Source organism: Taudactylus pleione, unplaced genomic scaffold (assembly GCF_031769625.1).
Source record: "Taudactylus pleione unplaced genomic scaffold, aTauple2 ptg000934l, whole genome shotgun sequence".
In the NCBI taxonomy this organism is placed as follows: Eukaryota; Metazoa; Chordata; class Amphibia; order Anura; family Myobatrachidae; genus Taudactylus; species Taudactylus pleione.
The window spans coordinates 1,644,458-1,669,496 of NW_028285335.1; the positions used below are offsets into that span (position 1 = coordinate 1,644,458).

At 44.9% G+C, this 25,039-nt stretch overlaps 1 protein-coding gene across 3 annotated transcripts in view; it reads right to left on the bottom strand.

Annotated features, from left to right (window-relative positions):
• FOXP1 (forkhead box P1) overlaps positions 1-25,039 on the bottom strand; it is an 801,632-nt gene that overhangs the window by 759,620 nt on the left and 16,973 nt on the right. The window lies entirely within an intron of this gene.

Sequence of the window (25,039 nt, forward strand, 5' to 3'; positions counted from 1 at the left end):
CCCAGAAGTCCCTCTGGCGTCCTTCTGCGCAGAAGGCCGCGGGGGTGATGGGAGGGATCCCTCTCAGTGAGAGCGTCCAGGAAAGAAGCCCATAGGCTTCTATTGGGTAATGTCATCTGAAGATGCCATTACCCAGCACCGGGACGAAGCACCGGAATGCATCGTACATATGGGGTATGTGGAAAAAACCCCTGAAAACTGCATTTTCCATTTAGTACATACCACCCTTTATCACTCTCCAAGGCTTAGTACATCAGCCCCTTAGTTGTTTACAGTTAATTCTATAATGTAATGACCGTTTCAACTTCACATGAAAATTGAATACAGCTAAGCCCGATCCCTAGAGATCAGTTATCTGGAGTCCGACATTCATTAGACCAAGGTCTTCCAACATCTGGCACAGGATAGTAGTACATATATGGCTGACAACACGCTTCCTGTATAAAACACTACTAGGAGCACGGACAGTGCAGCAGACATCAGGGGGTGGGGGGCACACACTGGCTAACTAGGTAATTTTGGGGGAACTAGCAGACCAGGTGAATACTGTTGCCCATTGGGACAGCTAATATTCTGAGTCCAAGCTTAATTAGGGGCAGACGTTCCCAAACTCCGCCACTGCACTCCAGGTTTTAAAGGATAGCCATGCTGGAGGCCAGGTGGTTAAATTAAAATTGAGGGGTCTATTTACTAAGCAGTGTTAGGCGACAAAGTGAAAAGTGATAAGGTGCCAGCCAATCAGGTCCTAACTGTCATCTCACAGGCTGTGTTTGAAAAATGACAATTAGGAGCTGATTGGCTGGCACCTTATAACTTTTCACTCTGTCTCCTAACACTGTTTAGTAAATAGACCCCTGAATGAGGTACTAATTAAGTCACCTGCGCTCAAGCATGGATATCCTTAAGACCTGGACTTTGGGAAAAGGAGTTTGGGAACCTGATTTAGGGTATACCACCAGTTTTGGATGGAAAAGCACCTTTAACTGGGTGAGGACGGAACTCTGAAGCACTGGAGTGGTAAATGTGTGTCCATAGCCACCGATCTTTAGGCCATAGCAATTTCCTTAGGATACATTCATTATGAACAGGGATATAGAGGGAAAATGCTCCGTCCGTCCTGCAACATGACAAGATCAAACGTACTTAACACTAAGGGTCTGATTCAGCAAGGAACACAGGGCCTGATTCAGAGCCGGACGCTCTCTAAGAGCGCTCACTCGGAATCAGGGCGGTTTTTTTATTTTTTATTTTGTTGCGGCCTCATGGCCGCTCGCTAAGCTGTGGGTGACCACCCACAGCTTTTGTGAGCGGCCTGGTGATGGTCGTGACCATCGGGGCATGCGACGAGACCCTTGTGGTAGGGTCTCATCCATCGCAAGCCCCAGAGAGCTTATTGCTCTAACAGAGCAGAAAGCTCTCCATTGACATCACTGGTGATGTCAGTGGTGCCTCCTACAAACGGCAGGCATGTAGCCACCCCCCCTCCCCGCCTACAAAACGGGGCAAGCTGTCGATCAACATCGACAGCCGCCCCTTTTGTAGTGAGTCCCGGAGCGAGAGAATTTCTCTCTCGCTCCAGGGCTTGCACATGCACGCAGTGCGCGCCGCGCGTGCGCAGTACCCCAGCATCGACCCTCTTGTGAGCGCTACGCGGGTCTGAATCAGGCCCACAGTTGCTAATACGCACGCAAATAGGGTGATTGTTGCGTTCTACGCATGCACCACGCTGCGTGTGCGCCAACCAGCCACTGCGATCAGGACTGTGATCGCAGTGACTACACAGACCCACCACAGAGTGATTTACAAAAGTGCCGTTTGTGGGTGGTGACGGGGGTTGACGAAACGCAGGCGTGCCAGTGTGTTTGAACGCCGTTGCAGGGGCGTGCATAAATTATCCACTGCGATGGCCTGCGCAGCCGGAGGCCTGATAGTGTGCCCTGAGGTTAGCAATCTGTGAGTAAGGTCAGGGCTTGTGCAAGTGTGTGTGAGGCTGCGATGGTCCTCCATGTTACTGATGGATTCGCAGTCTTGCTAAACATTACGGATGTGTGTAAGGTATAGTGGGCGTCCTTATGTAGTGCAGCGGTGGCATAGTGATCGCAATGAACATACTATCGCAGTGAGACTGCGTGCGTCATCGCTTTTGCTTTCACAGTTGTGTTCCGTTGTGAATCAGGCCCTGAGTGTCATTAACATATCTGGGGTTTTTTACAACGCGGCACAATCCACATTTCATGCAGTAACATGCGCCACCAGTAGAGCGCGTTCATGCTCACGTCTCTTTACCCAGTTCCTCACTGCGTGTATGTGAACGAGCGCTCAGGCACAAATGTTATAGTATGCGAGATTAGGAGGAAATTAAATATGTTGCGGAACTTTCAGGTACTTGCTCCATGTTAAGGGAAATTGTTTAAATAAATTGACTGGCCCGTTAGCATTGTGCTTATGTAAGATGTCACCACTAACTATACCTAGTAAATTACTGGATCTTGTACGGTTAATTAATAAGATACATTTAATAAGACGGGTGTGCTTTTTTCCGCCTATCAGAGTCTTGCAAAGAATAGGAATAGTAATTTGCTTTAAGTACTTTGATTACATAATGTCAATAGTGGGATGATAAGCGACACGCCCTATTCTACTCATACAAGCTCTATTTATGACAAATGTACATATTTACATTGGGTCTGAAAATAATAATAATTAAAAAAAAAAAAAAAGTTTTCAGACATAAAATAAACCATAAGACAGGAAGGAGATCAATGCTCCTTTGAGACAAGTGGCCATCCAATCAGTAGGCAGCAGCCATTTCAAGCTTGCCTCCTGTATGCCACCTAGTTGACAGCAGGTGAACTAGGTGGCATACAGAAGGTGGATTGGTAGAGAGCAATTCAAATGCGGTCTATTCGGGAATGGGAATCCTATTACGTACATAGGGCCTGATTCAGACCCAGTCGCGAGCGCTCAGCGATGGTGGCCCAGAGCGAATGCGCACGATTGAGCCGGCTCAGTCGTGCGCATGCGCGAGACCCGGATAGCGACGGGCAATCCGTCGCTCCGGGTCTCGCACCAAAGGGGGCATGCTGTCGATGTTGAATGACAGCACGTCCCCTTTGGTGGGTGGGCCGGGGGGGTGACTGCCCAGACGGAGGCGTTCCCACGAGAACGCCTACCGTCTGGGGGCGGCCCCACTGACATCACGAGTGAAGTCAGTGGGAGAGATTTCGGCTCTGTTTGAGCCGAAAGCTCTCTGGGGCTTGCGGCCATGAGACCCTACCACAAGGGTCTTGTCGCAAGCCCGATGGCCGCTCCATAAAAAAAAAAAAAAAACGCCCCAATTCAGAGCGAGCGCTCTGTCAGAGCATCCGGCTCTGAATTAGGGCCATAGAGCACAAGCAGGGGTAGAACAGTGCATCACCAGTTCCCAAAGGAAAATTTGGGCAAGGGCAAGACAATGCCCCTCTAGCCTCCCGAGCCCCCCAACTAAGCCCCCACTCATACTCTAAAATGAACATACAGGGTCCTCTCTGGGTCTTCACTGCATATGTGTCAGAGCATGAAATGCGAAGAGGGGGGCTCAGCTCTACTCCTTTGATTGTGGTGGGCCTCAGAGATGGGTGGTCGACCCCTTACCTCAGCGACCCAAACAATGCCAGAAGTTCTGCCACTGTGCACAGGAAACTATGTCAGAGATTGGTCCTCTTTAAGGTCATCCGTATTTCCCCCTGTATGTAGACCTACATTCTGTATATATAACTTAGCTCTTGCCTACCACAATGAAATCACTTCTGCCAACATTTCTTTTTATTTGAGGTGTTTTAGTTGTATTGCTTTGCATAGGGGCCCTGTGGCAGGAGTCGCCCACGTGACCAGCAGCGCTATACACACTGGTGGCAGCAGCGCCTTCACCCACCACTCACACCAATGTCACTGTGTGCCCTGTGCACAGACTGCTATGTAACCTCTCCTATTCACCCACCACTCACACCAATGTCACTGTGTGCCCTGTGCACAGACTGCTATGTAACCTCTCCTATTCACCCACCACTACACCAATGTCACTGTGTGCCCTGTGCACATACTGCTATGTAACCTCTCCTATTCACCCACCACTCACACCAATGTCACTGTGTGCCCTGTGCACAGACTGCTATGTAACCTATCCTATTCACCCTCCACTCACACCAATGTCACTGTGTGCCCTGTGCACAGACTGCTATGTAACCTATCCTATTCACCCACCACTCACACCAATGTCACTGTGTGACCTGTGCACAGAGTGCTATGTAGCCTGTCCTATTCACCCTCCACTCACACCTATGTCACTGTGTGCCCTGTGCACAGACTGCTATGTAACCTCTCCTATTCACCCACCACTCACATCAATGTCACTGTGTGCCCTGTGCACAGACTGCTATGTAGCCTGTCCTATTCACCCTCCACTCACATCAATGTCACTGTGTGCCCTGTGCACAGACTGCTATGTAGCCTATCCTATTCACCCACCACTCACACCAATGTCACTGTGTGCCCTGTGCACAGACTGCTATGTAACCTATCCTATTCACCCACCACTCACACCAATGTCACTGTGTGCCCTGTGCACAGACTGCTATGTAACCTCTCCTATTCACCCACCACTCACACCTATGTCACTGTGTGCTCTGTGCACAGACTGCTATGTAACCTCTCCTATTCACCCACCACTCACATCAATGTCACTGTGTGCCCTGTGCACAGACTGCTATGTAGCCTGTCCTATTCACCCTCCACTCACATCAATGTCACTGTGTGCCCTGTGCACAGACTGCTATGTAGCCTATCCTATTCACCCACCACTCACACCAATGTCACTGTGTGCCCTGTGCACAGACTGCTATGTAACCTATCCTATTCACCCACCACTCACACCAATGTCACTGTGTGCCCTGTGCACAGACTGCTATGTAACCTCTCCTATTCACCCACCACTCACACCTATGTCACTGTGTGCTCTGTGCACAGACTGCTATGTAACCTCTCCTATTCACCCACCACTCACATCAATGTCACTGTGTGCCCTGTGCACAGACTGCTATGTAGCCTGTCCTATTCACCCTCCACTCACACCAATGTCACTGTGTGCCCTGTGCACAGACTGCTATGTAACCTATCCTATTCACCCACCACTCACATCAATGTCACTGTGTGCCCTGTGCACAGACTGCTATGTACACTATCCTATTTACCCACCACTCACACCAATGTCACTGTGTGCCCTGTGCACAGACTGCTATGTAACCTCTCCTATTCACCCACCACTCACACCAATGTCACTGTGTGCCCTGTGCACAGACTGCTATGTAACCTCTCCTATTCGCCCACCACTCACACCAATGTCACTGTGTGCCCTATGCATAGACTGCTATGTAACCATCCTATTCACCTACCTCTCACACCAATGTCACTGTGTGCCCTGTGCACAGACTGCTATGTAGCCTATCCTATTCACCCACCTCTCACATCTATGTCACTGTGTGCCCTGTGCACAGACTGCTATGTAGCCTATCCTATTCACCCACCACTCACACATCACTGTGTGCCCTGTGCACAGACTGCTATGTAACCTCTCCTATTCACCCACCACTCACACCAATGTCACTGTGTGCCCTGTGCACAGACTACTATGTAACCTCTCCTATTCACCCACCACTCACACCTATGTCACTGTGTGTCCTGTGCACAGACTACTATGTAGCCTATCCTATTCAAGTGACCGCAGGCCCAAAGCACCTCTCCCCCCCACCCATTACCAGCCAGGCCCATGGTGTCGCACCTATCTCTTGCATTTGTGATGTCAATACATTTTGTTTTGTTATTGTTCAGCTTTAACTCGACGGATGGAAATGAAGCAAAGTGCAGGTTATTTCTAGGAGTCTCCACTACAGAATGATGGAGCTTTTCCTGAAAACCGGTTCAGTAGTTTTTGCGCCAACTTGGAATGAACAGACAGACACAAAGTTCTTATAATATTAGTATAAATACATGGCAAGGGTAGAAGGAGTAACCAGTGAACGCATGGGGTATAAATTTCACAGAGAGAATGTGCTAACTGGAGAGCAACATACAAATATAGTACAAAACATAATTGCTTGTCAATAGTATTTTTCATTATTAATTCTTCTTGGAATTTCTTTTTCCCTTATAAACGACACACTTTTAAAGTCATAATTGCCATTAGCATATGTTACTTTGGAAGCTAAAGTCATTAGTTGTAGTTGTTTATTACAGGGAAAATGATTCATTCCTGCACATTAATTGAAGTGCCGTTAAGGAAATTCTCCATACAGGAAGTGCTCCACCTAGTGGCTGCAATTTCAGGTATAAACCTAGTTTCTATATATTTATTTATTTATGGCACATTATTTATCGCACTAGCTCACGTGCTTTCTAAAGTTTAGCCTAGATAATAAAATGATGTAAATACATGTACAAATAAGTATATAGACGGAAAAGCACAGAAATAAACCCCCACATACGTAGACAGGACTACAGACACGCAAGCATGCCTGCTTGCAGACGCTGCAGCAGTACCACATACAGACCCAAATTTTAAAGAAAAAAATACAAGTATGCGTAAATATGAAAGAAAACATGCAATACATAGAAATGCAAGCAGACATAAAATCAATAGAAGCAATGTCTGCATTGATTATACCCTTAACATGGCTGTTTATACCACCTACAGTATATGACTAAACATTGTTCCCCACTGAGTATATTAATTCATCAACTCTGTGTTCCAGACCAGCACAGCTCCATCGTCATCGCACATTACTCCCACTCCCTGCTTGACCCATGTCAGTCTGGCTTTCGTCCTCCCCACTCCTCGCTAATGTCAGCTAGGATCTTATTGCTAACAAATCCACTTCGTTCCACAAATGCATGCTGCCTCTCCTCCCAACTAATCACTTCCTCCCACTCCCGCCTCCCAAGATATAGCCTGTGCTGCTCCCTACCACTGACCCTCTCCACAAAACTTGAAAGGGGCTCTCAAGACCCACTTCTTTATCAAAAGCCTTCCAGCTCCCATCCTAACCCACTGCTCCAAGCTCCTGGCTCATTGTCTCTCCCCTCTGTGTTATTCCTCCCATTCACCTTTAGATTGTAAGCTCTCACGAGCAGGGCCCTTTTCCCTCGTGTTCTTTTCCTTCCCTCACTTATGCCACCATCTCCTCCCCACTGCTAACAACAACCCCTAACCCTTGGGTTCTGCCGCCCCGTTGCTTATTCGGATACTATGACTGCTAATGCAGCAATGTTTGTAAACCGTGTCCATGTTCTGCAAATGTTCTATACTGTAAAGCTGGCCATCCACTATACAATTATCTGTCAGATATCTGTCCAACCTGGCTGGTTGGAATGAAAACCTGGTAATGTATGGGAGCTAATGACGGTCGATCATATGGTTTGAAACACTGAAAAAAGGTAAAAAAAAATTGTTCAAATTGGGTTAAAATTTGTGTGTTTTAACCAATTTGGTCTGAACAACCATTTTTGACTATTTTCCAGTGTTTGTGAGCAAATGGCCGATTGTCATTGGCTCCCATACATTACCAGGTTTTCATTCCAACCAGCCAGATTGGACAGATAATTGTATAGTGCATGCCCAGCTTAAGTCATTTCTTTCTTGTTTTGTTCATACTGTTTCTGTACTTTGTACGGTACTACGGATTCCTTGTGGCACCATATAAAGGATAAAAATAATAATAAATAATAGTATTAAGAATAATAAACTGGCTGCAAGGCCAATGGTTGACCAAGGTAGCGACTGCCTGCTGCTCATCGCACCATCCCTGTTCATTTACAGACAGCAGTCAAAGGTGTAAAGCAGGGATGGGGAACCTCAGACCCGGGGGCCATATATGGCCTGCTGAGCTTTTTCTGCTAGCCTTATCTGGCTAGCAGGGTGCCTAGAATGGCACCCTGCAGCCAGAATCTATGCAGCAGTGCAGCCTGGAGCGTCTTTAGGAAACCTTAAGACGGTCACACTGCTGCCCTTACAGCTATCTTGAGAATCCTTAGGATGCTGCGGCCATTGCTGTAATCATCGGCAATTGTGCCCCCGCCCCCCCGCATGACATCTCACGGAGGGGGCGTGGTCTGTACAGGGCCCGCAAATAATGTTCTATATATCAAAATGGCCCTCGCAGAAAAAAGGTTCCCCACCCCTGGTGTAAAGAAAGACATATACATGTTGGTGAGGGTATGCACAGGGGTGATGCGTTAATCATTCAACAAGTTGGCTGGATGGATGTAAGTTGGTCTAGTGTGTGGCCAGCTTAAGGGTGTCAGAGTGGAGTCAGCAGAAAAAACGCCAGGTTGCGTAGTCCCAGTTTACAGCCTGCATTGCAACACCGATATACCTTACATATGACATCACCAATGCATAGCGACACCGATCTCTCCATTGATATAGTCCACAGGTTCTCAAACTCGTTCCTCAGGACCCCCAAACAGTGCATGTTTTCCATGTCTCCACACTGAATCAAGTGAAATAATTAGCTCCACCTGTGGACTGTTTAAAATGTGTCATTGAGTAATGATTACACCTGTGTACCTGCTGGGTGACCTGCAAAACGTGAACTGTGTGGGGGTCCTGAGGACCGAGTTTGAGAACCACTGATATAGTCGATATTAGAACATGTGCCTGCAAGAAAGTGCGTAATGTAGTGCTTTCTATGTAGGGAACACAGTATGCATTAATAATGAAGCAATATGCTGGCACACAAGAAAGAAAATACAAAAACTCATGACTAAATCATTATAACTGAACAGCAGAATACCTTTAAATAACTATTTAAAAAACAAACAAAAACATAAAAAGAGCTACACATGTTAGAATGCCGGTCAATGGCCCAGATCTGTTTGAAATCAACTGAGAAGCTTCTGATAAATGTTATTGTAATCAGGCAGAAAAATAATAATAAAAAAAAAAAAAGGATATTCCCCAAGTATGCAGAGACATGTTACGGCGTGAGCCCAGCCTGGCTTCCGGTTATCCCACAAGACACGTGTCTGTAGCATGCCAGATTATCAGTGAGGTGATAACACCTGACGCCTGTACCTGGCAGGAATTGAACACCACAAAAAACTCTTTTACCTCATACAATTTTTCGACAGTGTGTCTATGAATCACTTTCAGTGATAACATCAACAGCCAGGGGCGCAATTAGAGCGGAACTGTCACACTAGCTCCTCCATCATTATTTTGTTGCTTTACCACATAGTCTACTGAGCACTATGTGGTAAGCATAAAAAAAAAAAAACACAAGAGAAATGCAGACAATCCCAGGGTTGCCCTGGAACTTCCCTCGCCCGGGAGCATTTTATTCAGTACCTGGGCTGGCCTTCATCAGCCCACACAGCAGGAGAGCTAGGAATACAGGAAGCGGGCCTGTAGTGGGATCTGAAAGTAGGGAGTCAGGTTGTCAAGCAGACCCTCCAGCTGGCAAGTTCCATTCAGAAAGAGGAGATATAGAGTGAAAAAAAAAAAAAAAAAGGATTTATAGATGGGAGCTGCTTTTTTTTTCCCTATTGGACGGCGGACAAAAATCTACGAGTTCTGAGCTACGGCAAGGGCAGCATACAGCTGCACTTATTCGCATCAAGATGATCACGCCTTTGATGGAATCGACCCCAATATGTGGCCCCCTCCCACTGGCCAGAACCCCAGGGCTGCTCTGCGCCTCTGCATTTCTCTCACAGCCCTGGATGGTATGGGAGAGATGTATGAGAGGACCGATAGCAAACTGCAATTGATAAGACTGTGGAATGCGATCGGTCCCCTGATAACAAATATCCCCCTTCCATTCCTATCCTCCTCACGACGGGGCCTCAGGTAAAAAGTTGCATGTTGCAGGCAATGGTGGTGCAGCCAGCGGAGGTCCATTTTTCCTAGGTGGTAGTGTAGCATTAAGTCATGTACATTTAAAAAGTACTATATAACTGGTAATAATGCCTTCTTGCACACATGTGCATAAGTTGTTGAGTTATTCATATTGATTGACACACACACACACATATATATATATATATATATATATATATATATACAGTACCAGATTAAGGTCTACATGGGCCTGGAGCTGACATTTAAGAAGGGCCTATTGTCTGCTGCCGCAGAAGGTGTTATCAGCTCGGCGGGGGTGAGACTAGTAATGTGGGGGCCAACGCTATGGGGGAGATCAGTATGAAATACCGACAGTCGGGATCCTGTCCGTCAGAATTCTGATGCTGGGATCAAGACAGGGTTAACATACCGACACTTGTTTGTCGGTATACTAACCCTCCCCCTCTCCCTACCCTAACCCTCTCTCTTTGGTGCCTAACCCTAACCTCCCCCCTAGTGCCTGCACCTAACCTCCCCCTACCCGCACCCTAAACCTAACCCTCCCCCTAGTGCCTAACCCTAACCCCCCAATAGTGCCTTACCCTAACCCCTAAACCTAATCCTCCCCACTTAGTGCCTAACCCTAACTACCAATAGTGCCTTACCCTAACCCCTAAACCTAACCCTCCCCCCCACCCCGCTACTTACCTTCGGCATCCCAGCAGTCGGGATGCTGGTGCTGGAATGTAAGCGTCGGCATCCCACTATGGAGTTGTGGTCTGCACAGGTAGTGTGGTCTGTGACATGGGGTATGGATAGCACCATGGAGAGGGCGTAGCTACCGCCTACTTTCGACAACATACATCTCCCTCCCCCTTTGCTTGTATGAAGCATACACCACCTGTTATATTATTGATTACTGAATATAAAAAAAAATAATATATATATATATATCTATATACACACACGCGCACAGTATACAGTATATATATATATATATACATACATATATATATATATATATATATATATATGCTGCAGCATACGAGCATGAAAACACTTTAGTGACACTCCCATAATACGTCCATGGGATGGATCATTTTTGCCCGCATTCATAGCCACCTCCCAGGAATGCTCAGAACTTTTCCATGAGATTTCTGATAGCGAGCGTCTCAATCACACAGCGCCTATGTGCGTACACACGATGTATCACATGCACCCTACAAGATTATAGGAATTTTCCTGCACGCCTTATAGCAGAAAATCACTCAACTATGTGAACATCGGCATTGCGTGCGACTCTGAATCAGGCCCATATTATATCCATGTGTATTACACACAATTATACTGAAATTAATATCTCTTGAAATTATTGATTGTATGTTTTACTCTTTATATGTGCAATATGTGTTTTTTATTATTCTGTTCACAATCAGAATAATGTGCATTTATATATATTAATAATGCTATTGGTGATTTATACAAGGACGCTTCGGTCTTGGGGCCCCTCTAATATCATATAAATACATACATTTATTTGCTATTTGAACAATTTTTATTAAGCTAATTAAGTACGGAATTGTATTAGTGGTAATGCACCAGATGGGTTTGTATGTATTGCTTTTCTATAGTACCCATTGGAAACAATTCCTGGTTATCTGGCATTAATGGGTGGCTGGTAATGGCCACTAATAAGTGACCTATATCTTATCCCAAGTACGTTTACAATGGGTATAAAGAGTAAAACATACAATCAATAATTTCAAGAGATATTAATTTCAGTATAATTTACAATTTACATCTATAAACCCTATTCTGGAAAGAGAATTAGAAAACATACCACCCGTGAAATAATAATATATATTATTATTTCACGGGTATATATATACGACCTAATACCTTACCAAGCAACCGGACCGTCCATGGTGCCGCTTCACCGCAGGATTCCACACTGCGTGGTGACATCACAGATCTCACACGATTCGTTGTCACGGAGCATCACAAGTGAGCTGTAAACAAAGATTGTGATTCGGATCTTGCTGCGAAGCGGTACCATGGACAGTCTTGGTGTGGGTATTTAGCTTATTGGGTTTGTGTTCAACCTGAGGAAAATGTTTTATAAACATTGAAGCATTGGTTCAAATAAGCTACAGACCATTTTTATATACAGTGTGTCTGTAATATATATATATACATATACACACACAGATATATGAAAAATCATACATGCTCTGTATATTTTAAATATAAACAGGATTATGCTATATATTATATACACACACACTTGAATATTTAAACACAAATATATATATATATATATATATATGTATATATATATTAGAAAATGTTTTCCCTATATTTTTAATATATACACACACACACCTCAGCCTGCAGTGCAAGTATATAGAGAAAGCATTTTTTTATATATAATATATATATATATATATATATATATATATATATATATATATATGTTTCAGCAGCAGCAGCCAGGCTGGCAATAAGCAGGACTGACACCTCACCTCAAGAGGCTCAGTCACCATACCGCGCTCAGGGCTACTTCATGGGGCTTCCTAGGACTCCTGTGCTGCTGCTCCTTCCTTCAGGGCGGCGCGCTGATGGCTGGGTGGCACCTTGGTGATGTCACACGTCCTGACATCACGTGGTGACACAGAGGAGGCGCCGCGTCACTGCCGCCATGTTTATTGAATTTATGTCCCCAGCAGTTCTTTGATTTGTCGGGTCCGCGGTTGGGAGCGGGGAAAGGGGTCGCGAGTTGCGGCCGGGGGGCGTGGCCTAAAACGTTCACTGACAGTGACAGGCTGCTGCAGCAGGAAAGTTTTTTTTTCCTGTGTACAGCAGTAGAAACAACACAGCAGTTGCTGTGGGCCTATTCTGATGGGAGGCCTGGAGCTGCAGCTCCATCCGGCCCATTGTTAATCCGGCCCTGTATATATACATACATATATATACACACACACACACACACACACACACATATCCATATCCTGCAGGAGTCACTGTTCTCACTGCTGTATTCGGCGACATATGTCAATCAGCCAACCACGTGGTATTGCACAGTGACACCTGGAGACAAGGGGAAGGTATTACACCCAATTATAAGACCATTGAGCCTAAAGTAAAAAAGTTCTTTATTTTATTGGTTAGGAGATTGCTTGCCATGCCCTTTGAAGGACACTGCGACCCGCCCCTCTCCTGTCTGCTATAGCTGATAATATACATCAGTGATGGGCAAACTGATAAACTTTATGGGCTTCAAGGGGCAATCCTCTATCCTCCAAAAAGGTCCACACATTGAGCCCAATACAGAGTTGTACGCTATGTCGATAATTTCGCAAATGGAGCGATTACCTTCCACTGCGCATGCATCTGAGTCGCACCGCGCATGCGTCAAAGTACATTGCCATAGTCACGCGCTGCGAGTCTTTATTCGCAGTGTGACGGTCAGGCAGGGAGCGTTTGGGGGAGGCAACGCGGAGTGTCGGCTAAAAACGCAGGCGCGTCCTGACTGTTTCGGGGGGCGTGTGCGATCTCGTAGGCAGGAAACATGACTCCAGCGTCTCAGTTACGGCGCCCACTCTGAGTGACCACAGACTCACTTAAGGAGTCGATGTTTGCATGATTGTGTCTCAGTACAAGGCCTGACCGCTGCGGCATTAGCATATTTTTGCATATCAACAGCTGCAAAACAAATCGCGGCTGCCGGAGAATTAGCGTACACCTCTGAATCAAGCCGAATACTCATAATCTAAAGCAGTAACTTAAATTCCTTTAATCCAAGAAAGAGACACTTATCTGTAGTAACATACTAGCATGCCTTTTAAATAAGCATTACGAGCTATAACAAATAAACAGGATAACAATGCATAAAAGAGTTAGGGGCTGCAAGTAAAGGCTTGGAAACCCGCAAGCTGCCCCTGATGCTCGTGCGTGAAAAGCCCTACGAGTGTACGCGGAGACGCACAGTAACAGTTAGAGTGCTGGGCGGAGACTGGGAGGTGGCATTTAGATGCACAAAGTTGGTCTGACTGTCTTATGAGCATGCTATGAGAGCAACTTGGGCATGTTGCTGATGTGTGCGCGTACACGGCGCTGGTGCAAGTTTCTAAAGACGCACCAGACGGTATTACAGCGTCTACAGACGCTAGCAGATGGAAAGAAAAAAAAAAAAACACCAGTGTAAAGATGGCAAAAAACGGTCTCACTTTCAAAACATCTGCTTGTCTGCAGGGTCGCAATGTAACAAGCAAATAGAAAACAGACGCAGATATCAGCCCCCTCCATGCTCCTCACTGACACATCAATATAATAAAACAATAATACAACTACACACGATTTAAACATATAATTCTTTAGGCTCTTTTAGGCAATTCAGGCAGAATGAGCCGACAAGTGCCCTTAAAAAAGGGAAATAAACATTCCGTTAATATCCTTGACATTATAGGAAGAGCTTTGTTTGTTTGTTTTGTAGGAAAAACTTTTAGACTTATGAAGATTTTCAATTTTAAAATTTACTTCTAGTGCATAAAGGAAACTGCACAGCGACCGCCAAGACCCTAAAGACTCTAAAGTACATTTTTCCCTTTCAGTTTACAAGCATAAATATCATTTTGCCTCAGCCAAGACTTCTAAAATGCCTTCCATCTCATTTAAATGAAATGCTTACCATTTATCACTAGTAGTTAATAATCAGCGCAGTGGATGGATTTCTGGGATCATGCTGGCGATTTGCTGGAGACGTGCATCCCTGGTTCCCCAGTTATTAGCGACGATAAAGAGCGTAAACTCTGTGAGTTTCTGTGCTGGGGATCTCACAATTGACCCTTTTGCTGGGTGCACGCAGACGGATCACAGCTATACAAGCATCCAGGAGGACGCTCCATAATTATGGAGGTGGGCCCTGATTCAGAGCGTCCGGCTCTGAATTAGGGCCATTATTGACTTTCGGGTTACTGATTTGAATAGAAGTAGCTTCCCGCTTAAATAAATGTTTACGAATCAACTCAACTTTCCAATTTAATACTACTTCAGTGGGGTCCTGCTGTAGGTGATCACCAGAGTTCCAAGCGATACTGGGATTGGTCCAAGAGAAAAAGCTAGAATTAAATTACTGTTATTGATAAGGGAAGTTGCAATAGCATACTAGATAAAATGGAAAACCCTTTTAAATTCAAGCGCTAAGTGGAAATACATATTCTATAATATATATATATATATATATATATATACACATATACACATACATACATATATACACACATACATACATACATACACACATATAAATATATATATATATATATATTTTTTTTAAATCTGTAGTGTTCAGATACCAGCGGTGTTACACTTTCAATTTACTGCCCAAGGCAAAAAAAAAAAAAAAAAAAGACTTAGTAGCTTCTTTTAAACCGCGGAACATGGCCGGATCGAGAGGGTGGCGGGATGTGTCAACGCCGCATCAGTTTCTCCGTTTCGCTTGCTGCTTTTCCTGTCAGAGAGAACATCAAACATGGGTGCGTGAAGTTTAACATCACTATACAGGACATTAGGTGTAATGTACTTGAAATTATGGTCACAGGAACCTCGGCTGAAGAAAGAGAAGAGAGAGGAAAAAATAAAGTAGACAAAAAAAAAAGAATCTGTAAAGAGCAAGACTCTGCAAGAACAGTAATTGATTGTATGCTTAAAAATTTTAATGACCCTGCATCGACAATCCTTATATTGCAAAGCTCAATCTGAAGGCGATACCTGCACTCTCCCTCTCATAAACTTAAAGTTAAGTTGTGATGGTTTTAGCTATAACACTTTCAGAAAAATAACAAAAGCAGTTTAGTTTAAAATGGGTTTCATAAAAGAAATCATGGGTTTATTTGTAACTAATGAATACAACAGTCCAATTTAGATTTTAACAACTATAGGCCTGAGATGCACGCTATTCCTACGTTCACACAATTTGAGCGATTATCGGCGGTAGGCGCATGCGTCCCAGCCGCAATGTGGCACGCGGCGATTGAATTGCGATTACGATGTCATGAGGATTCAATCACAAGTGACTGACAGGAAGCGAGCGTTTTGTGGGCTGTGACGGGGAGTGACAGCTAAATCGAAGGCGTGTTCAGGCCGTTTTCAGCAGAGTCTGCGATCTTGTAAGTACGGAACATGACGCCAGCGTCTCAGGTACGGCTGTAATGCTGTACGACCATAGACTTACTGAAGGAGCCGATGTTTGCCTCATCTGCGTCCAATGCTGCGCATGTCTATGCAGTCACAGACAGCTATGAAGGCTCAGGTGGGCGTCTCAATACAAGTTTCACACATCCACAGCTGTAAAAATCACACCACTGAATCAAGCCCAATGTGCACTATGCTTCTGGTGCCCGACAACCCCCATTAACCTTTGTTCCAGACCTATTAATTTATCGAGGAAATTTCAAATGGTAAAAAAAAACCAATACAAAACCAAAAAAAAACACCTACCCAATTTCTATCCACATTCCTCTGGCCAAATGACGGAATCAGGTACCAATTTGATGATCGCTGTGTATGGTGAAATTTTAACGACAAGATGGCATGCAAGTTTGCCTGAACAGAGGACTTGAAAACACAGGCAGTCAATGAGCATTCACTGGTCACTTTTGGGAACATAAGGCCTGATTCAGAGTCGGACGCTCTGACAGAGCGCTCGCTCTGAATCAGGGCCGTCCTTCTTGATTTTTAGAGCGGCCTCCTGGCCGCTCGTATAGCTGTGGGTGACCACCCACAGCTATAGCGAGCGGCCAGGTTGATGGTTGCGATGGTCAAGACCATCGTGACCATCGGGCTTGCGACAAGACCCTTGTGGTAGGGTCTCGTGGCCGCAAGCCCCAGAGAGCTTCTGGCTCTAATAGAGCCGGAAGCTCTCCCACTGACATCACTGGTGATGTCAGTGGGGCTGCCCACAAATGGTAAGCGTTCGCTTGGGAATGCCTCAGTTTGTGAAGCCACCCCCCGGCCACGCCTACCAAACGGGGCGAGCTGTCAATCACCATCGACAGCTCGCCCCCTTTGGTGCGAGACCCGGAGCGACGGAGCGCCCGGAGCTAGCCGGGTCTCGCGCATGCGAACAACGGAGCCGGCTCCATCGTGCGCATGCCCAGTGGGCAAACATCGACCCGGTTGCGAGCGCTCAGCGCTTGCGACCGGGTCTGAATCAGGCCCATAATCCCATATCAGCCTTATTTTTCAATTTTGATACATGTCAGATGAGGCCAGGGCCATAACTAGGATTGTGTGACCAGTGCCATGACACAGGGCAACGCAGGGCAGGGGGCGCTGTTTGGGCCTGTCAGTTTTCCTGTTTGTTATCATTCTCACTTGTAGCTTCCTCTTCTTTTATCCCCAGCATTTCCTGGCCTACCCTATCTCTTCCCTGGCCCTTCCCCATGAGGCCATGGCCCTTTTTCGGGTGCGTTATGTCCCTATTTGAAATATAGGGGGGGGGGCGCCAATGCTCTCTCTGGCACAGGGCACCAAAAAGACTAGTTACGGCTCTGGATGAGGCCAACACTATTATTTTATGAGAAAAAAAATTTAAAGTGCAAACATGTTCTCTCATGCAGCGGAGGCAGCCATCTTGCGAGAGGAGCAAATATTCATAAGGATTCATCTTAGGAACTAATATGGAGGTTATCAGCACATTGTCCCGATTGCTGATTTTGCTCTGCTTTTCGGCTGACTGTAGGAGGTCCTGGTGCTTGGACTCCATCCTTCCCTATAATGAAGACCTAATTTTTAGTTCTCCAGTGCCAGGAGATTTTTACATCAGGTAACAAAGGTGTTAGGATAGGTGATGTTATAATTATAGCTTATTGGCTACAATCAGAAGTAGTCTTATTAAAATCTAGTGCAGATACAGTACTCGTGTATAATCACAATTCGCACATCCTATACAGTAGAAATGAGGTATTCCATCTTTCTATCACGAGAAAGGGTGATTGTTAATTTTCATTAACAAAGAAACAACATAACCAAATCAAAAGGCAACCATTTTTATTTATTTTTTATTGGGGAAAAAATAAAAAAGAACAGCTGGTTTTATTTAACATATTCACTGTGCCAGGCTATAGGAAACAGCATGGTAGCAGTTTATCCTTGGTTTGTGTTATTCAGACTCTTTTAGTAGTCAATACTTCTGTTGATTTTCCATAGTGTCAGGTGACTACCATAAGAACCACGTCACATGGCACCTATTGTTTTGAGCAGAGAGGCTTTGGAAAAACCCTATGATATTATCCCCTCTGCCCTTAGATAATATGGCAAGAGTCTGAAAAATTGCATTTGTCAGTCATACTTTTAAAGAGGTTTTAAAAAGGAGCAAATGATTTGTAGGAATACAGCTATGTGGTTTATAAAAAAAAATATATATTAATAATAATATTAATAATAATAATAATATTTGGAATTGCCGTTTTAAACACATTGCATAAACTTACATTAAATAAAAAAAATAACTTGTGTATTATCGGCCACCAAGAGATAAATACACATTTTCAAAAATTAACCAAGAGATGGAAAACAGGTTTCATGGACTGCACTACACATATATAATGTTACATGACATTATAGATGGAAATTTACTGCATACTTTAAAAAAAAACAAAAAAAAAACAACCCTTTGGGGCCTTATTGCTGCTTATCTTTTGATTGTTGTCAGTAAAATTTTTTTACTTCATGCAAGATAAAAATAATGTTTATATCTGCATTTTCATTAGAACGTATCTCAATTAAACACTGCTGATTCTATTTCACACGTTCTACTAACAACGCACTTGTCCTTTAATCTGCGCTAATATAATTTGGCATTCTACGCTTCGCCCATCTCAAATAAATAGCAGGACTTGTCCAGTCGCATAAAGTTGCAGCGAGTTTTCTCAGCAGCCTAAGGAAATGTGACGAGTTTACTCCAGTGATGTGTTAATATGCTGGATTTACTAATTAATGAATAAATAACGCCAGTTAAAAAAATAAAAGCAAAAAAGAGAAAATACTGAGAAAGGCCCTAGGATAAATAATTTGAATCTAATAATTAGCAACAGCAGAAGGGAAAAAAAAAATGCATACACTCAAGGAAAAGTAATGAGACTGAAAGTCTAATGTTCAGACATGTCGCCCACCAATTCACAGCTCAATAGAGGAGTCTGTCCATAGTTACTGAGATAGAGGGGTCTATTTACTAAGCCTTGGATGGAGATAAAGTACCAACCAATCAGCTCCTGTCATTTATTCAAACACAGCCTGTGACATGGCAATTAGGAGCTGATTGGCTAGTACTTTATCTCCAGCCAAGGCTTAGTAAATAGACCCCAGAGACTCCAGTATAAATTTCCAAATTCTATTTTATCAACTGAGCAAACAAAATGGCAGCTTTCACTCAAGTCATGAAATGAAAACACGCAGAGAACATGCATGTGGCCCTTCATTCCTCTTAAGGCCCAGCCAGGGCCGTAACTAGGAGAACAATGCCCTGTGGGCGTAACCGGCCGCCTCCACCTGCGATCACCCCCTTGCCTCTAACCTACTGCCCGCTGCAATGTATAATAGTAGTGGTGTGCCCCGCTACTAATACACATTACAGTGGGCAGCGCTGCACCAGCCTGCTCCCCCCCGCGTCTTCAGGCACAGGGAGAGATATCAGGACGACTCGTCCAGTCCCACAGTGCCCTACACCGATGAGCCGTTCCTTTGCCGTTGGGCTGCAGAGAAGAGACAGCACTGGCGGGGACAGACACTGCGGCTTCCCCCGGCCCCCACATTGACGCGCTGACAGGTAAGTGCAGCATTTAGAGGAGACACGGGGGGGGAGGCATAATGTGTAAGAGAGTGAGGGCTTTGTACTTTTGCGCTGCGTAGCATAATGTGTAAGTGGGGGGCTTAGTACTGTGTGGCATAATATGTATGGGAGGGGAAGTTGTACTATGTGGCATAATGTGTAAGGGGGAGGGCAGTGTGGCCATAGGCATCTTTATAATGGGTGCAAGGTGTGTGGTGCACCCATTATAAAGACCCTGGGCCCACACCGGCACTCCCTGCACCCATTATTTAGTAGTACTCACCTTTCTGCTGATTCCGGTGTGCTTCTCCTCAGTGCCGAACCGGATGCTGTAGAGCAGCAAAAAAAAAAAATCACTGGCAAAATGGTGGCAGATATTTTCCCGGTGACCTGTGCAAATAAGATTTCCTGGGAAAAAAAGGCACGGGTGCCATTTTCTCGGAGACCCGCGCATGCGGATGCGAGATTCTGGCATGAAACCAGAATCTACTACGCTTAATGCACTGACAGAGAGGAGGGGGCCCAAACGAAGGCTGCACACGGGCCCTGGGGCATAATATGTTAGGGGGAATTACTACTGTGTGGTCATACTGTGTAAGGCGCATTACTACTGTGTGGCATAATTTGTAACGTGGATAATGGACACAACTATGTAATGTAAATAAGGGGCACTACTGTGTGGCGTAATGTAAATTGTGGGCACTATAATGCAGCCACGCCCTTTCCTTACGAGACCACACCCCTTTTTTGGCCCACACACCCTGCGGCACACATTTGTCTCTGTTTACTATATGGTGGGAGCACCAATGTTCTTTCTGGAACAGGGCACCAATGCTCTTTCTGGAACAGGGCACCGAAAATGTCTAGTTACGGCTCTGGGCCAAGCTATAGGTGAAGTGGAGGAAAGGACTGAAAACTATAGGATCACTAAATATAAAATACAAACTGTTGCAAAATGAAGCAGAAAACACAATTTGCAAATTTGATCAAAAGAGAGTATTAGTGGGGCCGCATGATTGCAGGAGCGGACTTCCTACATTGAAATAGGAGTGCCCATTTACCGTACTCCGTACCACAATGTTACATTGCTCCATGATCATGTGTGATCACCAGACAACAAGTATGGGGCGTACATCATTTGAATGAGGGAAGCCCCCCTCTTTCAAATGCAGGTGCCCCTCAATTTATGGATGCCAGGTTAGGGGGGGGGGGGGGGAGATCTTTCCCCATCCCTGGACTCTCAACGTTTTGCTGTTGTGCAGGGGTTAATTCCTGGTGATCACACTGATCACCAGGCATAACATTTCGATGGTGATGCACAGTATGAAAGAGAGGACTTCCCTCTTTCAAACAAAGGTTCCCCCATTTTTCTATCTTATACAGTGGGGGAGAAACACAGAAAGTAGGGATCTGATTAGTAAAACATAAAAATTTCTTTTCTCCAGCATTTTAGCTGGAAAAAATAAGTTTTCTTATTAATCTTCTCCCTATTTATAGAACAGAAAAGTGCAGGGAAATCTCAGATTTCACAGTTTTCGTATCTTTTCTCTTAAGCTGGATACGGACTAAAAGTTGTGTTTACGCAGCGATGTCGCTGACGTTCCTGATGCCGACGGGCCGACATATCGGGTGGTCTGTAGATACTGGGCGATCTGGTGCCCGACCGCCTGAAATGCGGCCCCCCCACTCCCCCTGCATAGAGCTGCAAGGGATCGTCACTTGCTTCCCCTGATCTTACATGCAGTACGCAAGATCAGGGGGATGAGGCTGATAACCCCGCGGGAGCGTACACTACACAATGTACTGTATACACACTATGAGGGGTATTCTATATGGGAGCGAAAAGTCTGTGCTGGACTTTTCGCTCCACATCGGAGATTTTCCTGGGATAAAGTATCGGGCGCGCGCCCGCTTTATCCCCGGATTCAATATGAAACCTACGAAAACGGGAAGGTGTGAAGTGGAATCTGCGTAAAAAAACTAATTTTTCCTGGAATAAAATTGTAGGACCCCCTAAAGTTGTAAAAACATGTGGGATCACTATGGGTACCCCAGTTTTAGCCTGCAAATGAAAGTCGGGGATTTAAATAGCCGCAGCAGGTGTTTTTTTCCACATTGAAGAAGTGTTGCAGAAGAGGACTTAGGTTATTTTTTTCATTTTTTTAAGTGGTCCCATCAAATTTGGGGTACATGAAAATGGGTACTAGCATATTTTTATGTCCCTAAAGTAAGTTTTAAAAAATTCTGCAACTATGCCCCTGCCGCTAATAGCCTATTCTAGAAAACACCTGCCGCATACTTAGAATAGCCCTGAACCTATTTCCCTATTTTTAAACACTTTTTTCCCATTTATTTTTTTTTCACCCCAATTTTTAAATCCATTTTTTGGGATTTTTTTAAAACTTTTTTTGACAGAGTAAATTTTTAAAATGTCATTCCCAGGGGTGCAGGCTATTTTTTTTAAGCCTGCACCCCTAAACCCCAATTCAGCACTTTTTTTCGCCACCTATTCAGTGGTGAAAAGTTATCCCCGTTTTTTTTTTTCAAAGACTTTTCGAACCTGCGAAAAGTCTTTGAAATTGAATACGGTGTAAACCAAAACCTCCGAAAAATGACGTCATCGGTGCGAAAACATCGCAAAAAACTGAGTTTTCGCTCCATATTGAATACCCCAATATATATATTTTAACAATTTGTCGTTCTGATGTGTCAGAATATAGAAGATACAGTGTAGTGTGAAGGGGCCTTTAGTGATGCAGCCTCCATTGGTATTAATAGGGGGTGATCACATTTCCCATTTATAGAGAAGAGAAAAACTTCACTAAACTTTTCTCCAATTCTATAATGTGTTATGGTGGGAGAAAGCAGGGAAAGCACACAATTAATTGTACAGGCCGATAAAAATGAAGAATATAAATAAATAGGAAATTAAATAATATGAGAGAGAGAGAGAGAGAGAGAGAGAGAGAGAGAGAGAGAGAGAGAGAGAGAGAGAGAGAGAGAGAGAGAGAGAGAGAGAGAGAGAGAGGAGAAGAGAGAGAGAGAGAGAGAGAGAGAGACAGAGAGAGAGAGAGACAGAGAGAGACATATGTCTATCCACATATACCCGGCACTCACATTATGGATAAAACAAATTAAATTGCTATGGTGCCATCCCAGAGTGCAGTATCACTCAATATAGTCACACAAAGTAGGGCGGCACTCAATAGTCTTACAAACTGCTCTTAGGCTTCTTTATTCACTCCAACATTTCGGGGTACCCCCCTTCGCCATGGGAGAGCAGTAACTATATATATATATAATAATATATATATATATATATATATATATATAAAAAATCCATGATCAAAATTAGGTCATCATGCAAACATGATAACCTCATTTTGCTCGCCATCTGCGGTGCGTGCCAAACTTAACATGTTTGGAGTGAGCACCAAGCACGTTAAGAGGCCTATTCATCATATGATAAATGGCCCGTTTACCATGCAGAAATGCTAGTTTTCACACGGTTAAATTACCGGGCCATTCATCACCAGGGGTCCCTAATAGGACCACCTGATATTCAGCAAACTCCAAAAACTAAAAGTGTTCGGCGTTTGCCTGCGAGAAAAAGTGCCATCTTCAGATGGCGCTTGTTCTCGTAGCCCCGCCCCTTCCTATGAGAAGTATGGGGTGTGCAAAGAAGGATTCGAGCGGATCCCTCCTCCACCTTCTCACCAATTCCCCGCGGTTTTCCGCCAGGTCAACCTCAGGTCAAGCATGTGCAGAATCCGCCCGCTGGGGTAAGTAATGCAGCTAATTATGTAGCTGCCCTACTAATCGTGGTGGCAGCTACCTTTCGGAGCAGCTGTCCCCGCAATGATGAACTGTTCCGGTGTTAAGTATCCCCCGCGATGAAGTGAATACATCATCGGGGGGCTATACGGCCCCAGATGATGAATAGGCCCCTAGGTGTGGCGTTAACATGTGCTGCTGCCTTATTTATGGGACTGAAGAGGACTGGGAACGGGGCAAGGCAAGTATGACGTGTAGTGCTTTTTAAAGGACAACACTCACCAATCTTCTTAGTGGAAAAGCCACAATTCTAAACAGCAGCATCCTTATCACAGCTCCATGACAAAAGTCATCAATGAGCAGCATCCGTGGACTGTCAGGGGCTGTGCTTTATGGTAGTAGGCTGCACAGCCCCCTGCACCGCACAGAGGAGGAAGTGTAATGTGCCGTGTTTTAACTTAATGACCGCACATTACACCTCCTCCTCCTCCATGCGTGGTGCAGGGGCCATCCTAAAGTTTATCTTCTGTGATCTACCTGGAGTAGCAGCCCAGAAGCTAGAATGGAACATTAGTACGTTATACTTTCTAGAAGGTGGGACACACAAATATTGTAGGTGTCCACTCCGCAATCATTGTAGAATATTCCCCCTCCATATATAAGTGATCGGCCACCCAGCCGGCAGTCAGCTGACAGTTATGTTCTATTGTTTCTCAACAGTGTATATCAAAACTTAGAGCCAATATAGCAGTACAGAGGCCCAGCGCCACAAAGTTACCCCAAAATCTCTCTAGTATGATTGCCAATAAATGGAGTGTTGATCGGTGATATCTGGTTACAATGGCACCTGGCAAACGATGAACACTCAGTTCTTGCAGTTTATGAGTTGGAAACAAAAAAAACGGGCAAGCGTAAGGATCTGAGCGACTGACAAGGAGCAAAGGGTGATGGCTAGACGACTGGTTCTTGCGGGGTACCCCTGATATGCAGTGTTTAGTACCTACCAAAAGTGGTCCAAGAAAGGACAACTGGTTAACCGGCAATAGGTCCATGGGCGCCCACGGCTCATTGATGCATTTGGGGAGCGAAGGCTAGCCCGTTGTGGTCATATCCCACAGAATAGCTACTGTAGCACAAATTGAAAAAGTTAATGCTTGCACTGTATAGGGTTGCATAGCCACAGAACAGCCATAGTGCCCATTCTGACCCCTGTCCTCCGCCAAAAGCACCTACAATGGGCACGCGAGAGTTCAAACTGGACCATGGAGCAATGGAAGATGGCGGCCTGGTCTGCCGAATCACGTTTTCTTTTAAATCATGTGGATGGCCGGGTTCATGTATGTCGTTCACCTATAGAAGAGATGACACCATGATGCACTATGGGAAGAAGGCAAGCCGACAGAGGCAGTGTGATGCTCTGGGCAATGTTCTGCTGGGATTCAGGTGTCCCTACCTAAACATTGTTGCGTAAGCAAGTACACCCCTTAGTGGCAACGGTGTGCCCTGATGGCGGTGGCCTCTCTCAGCAGGATAATGCCCCCTGCCACACTGCAAAAATGATCAGG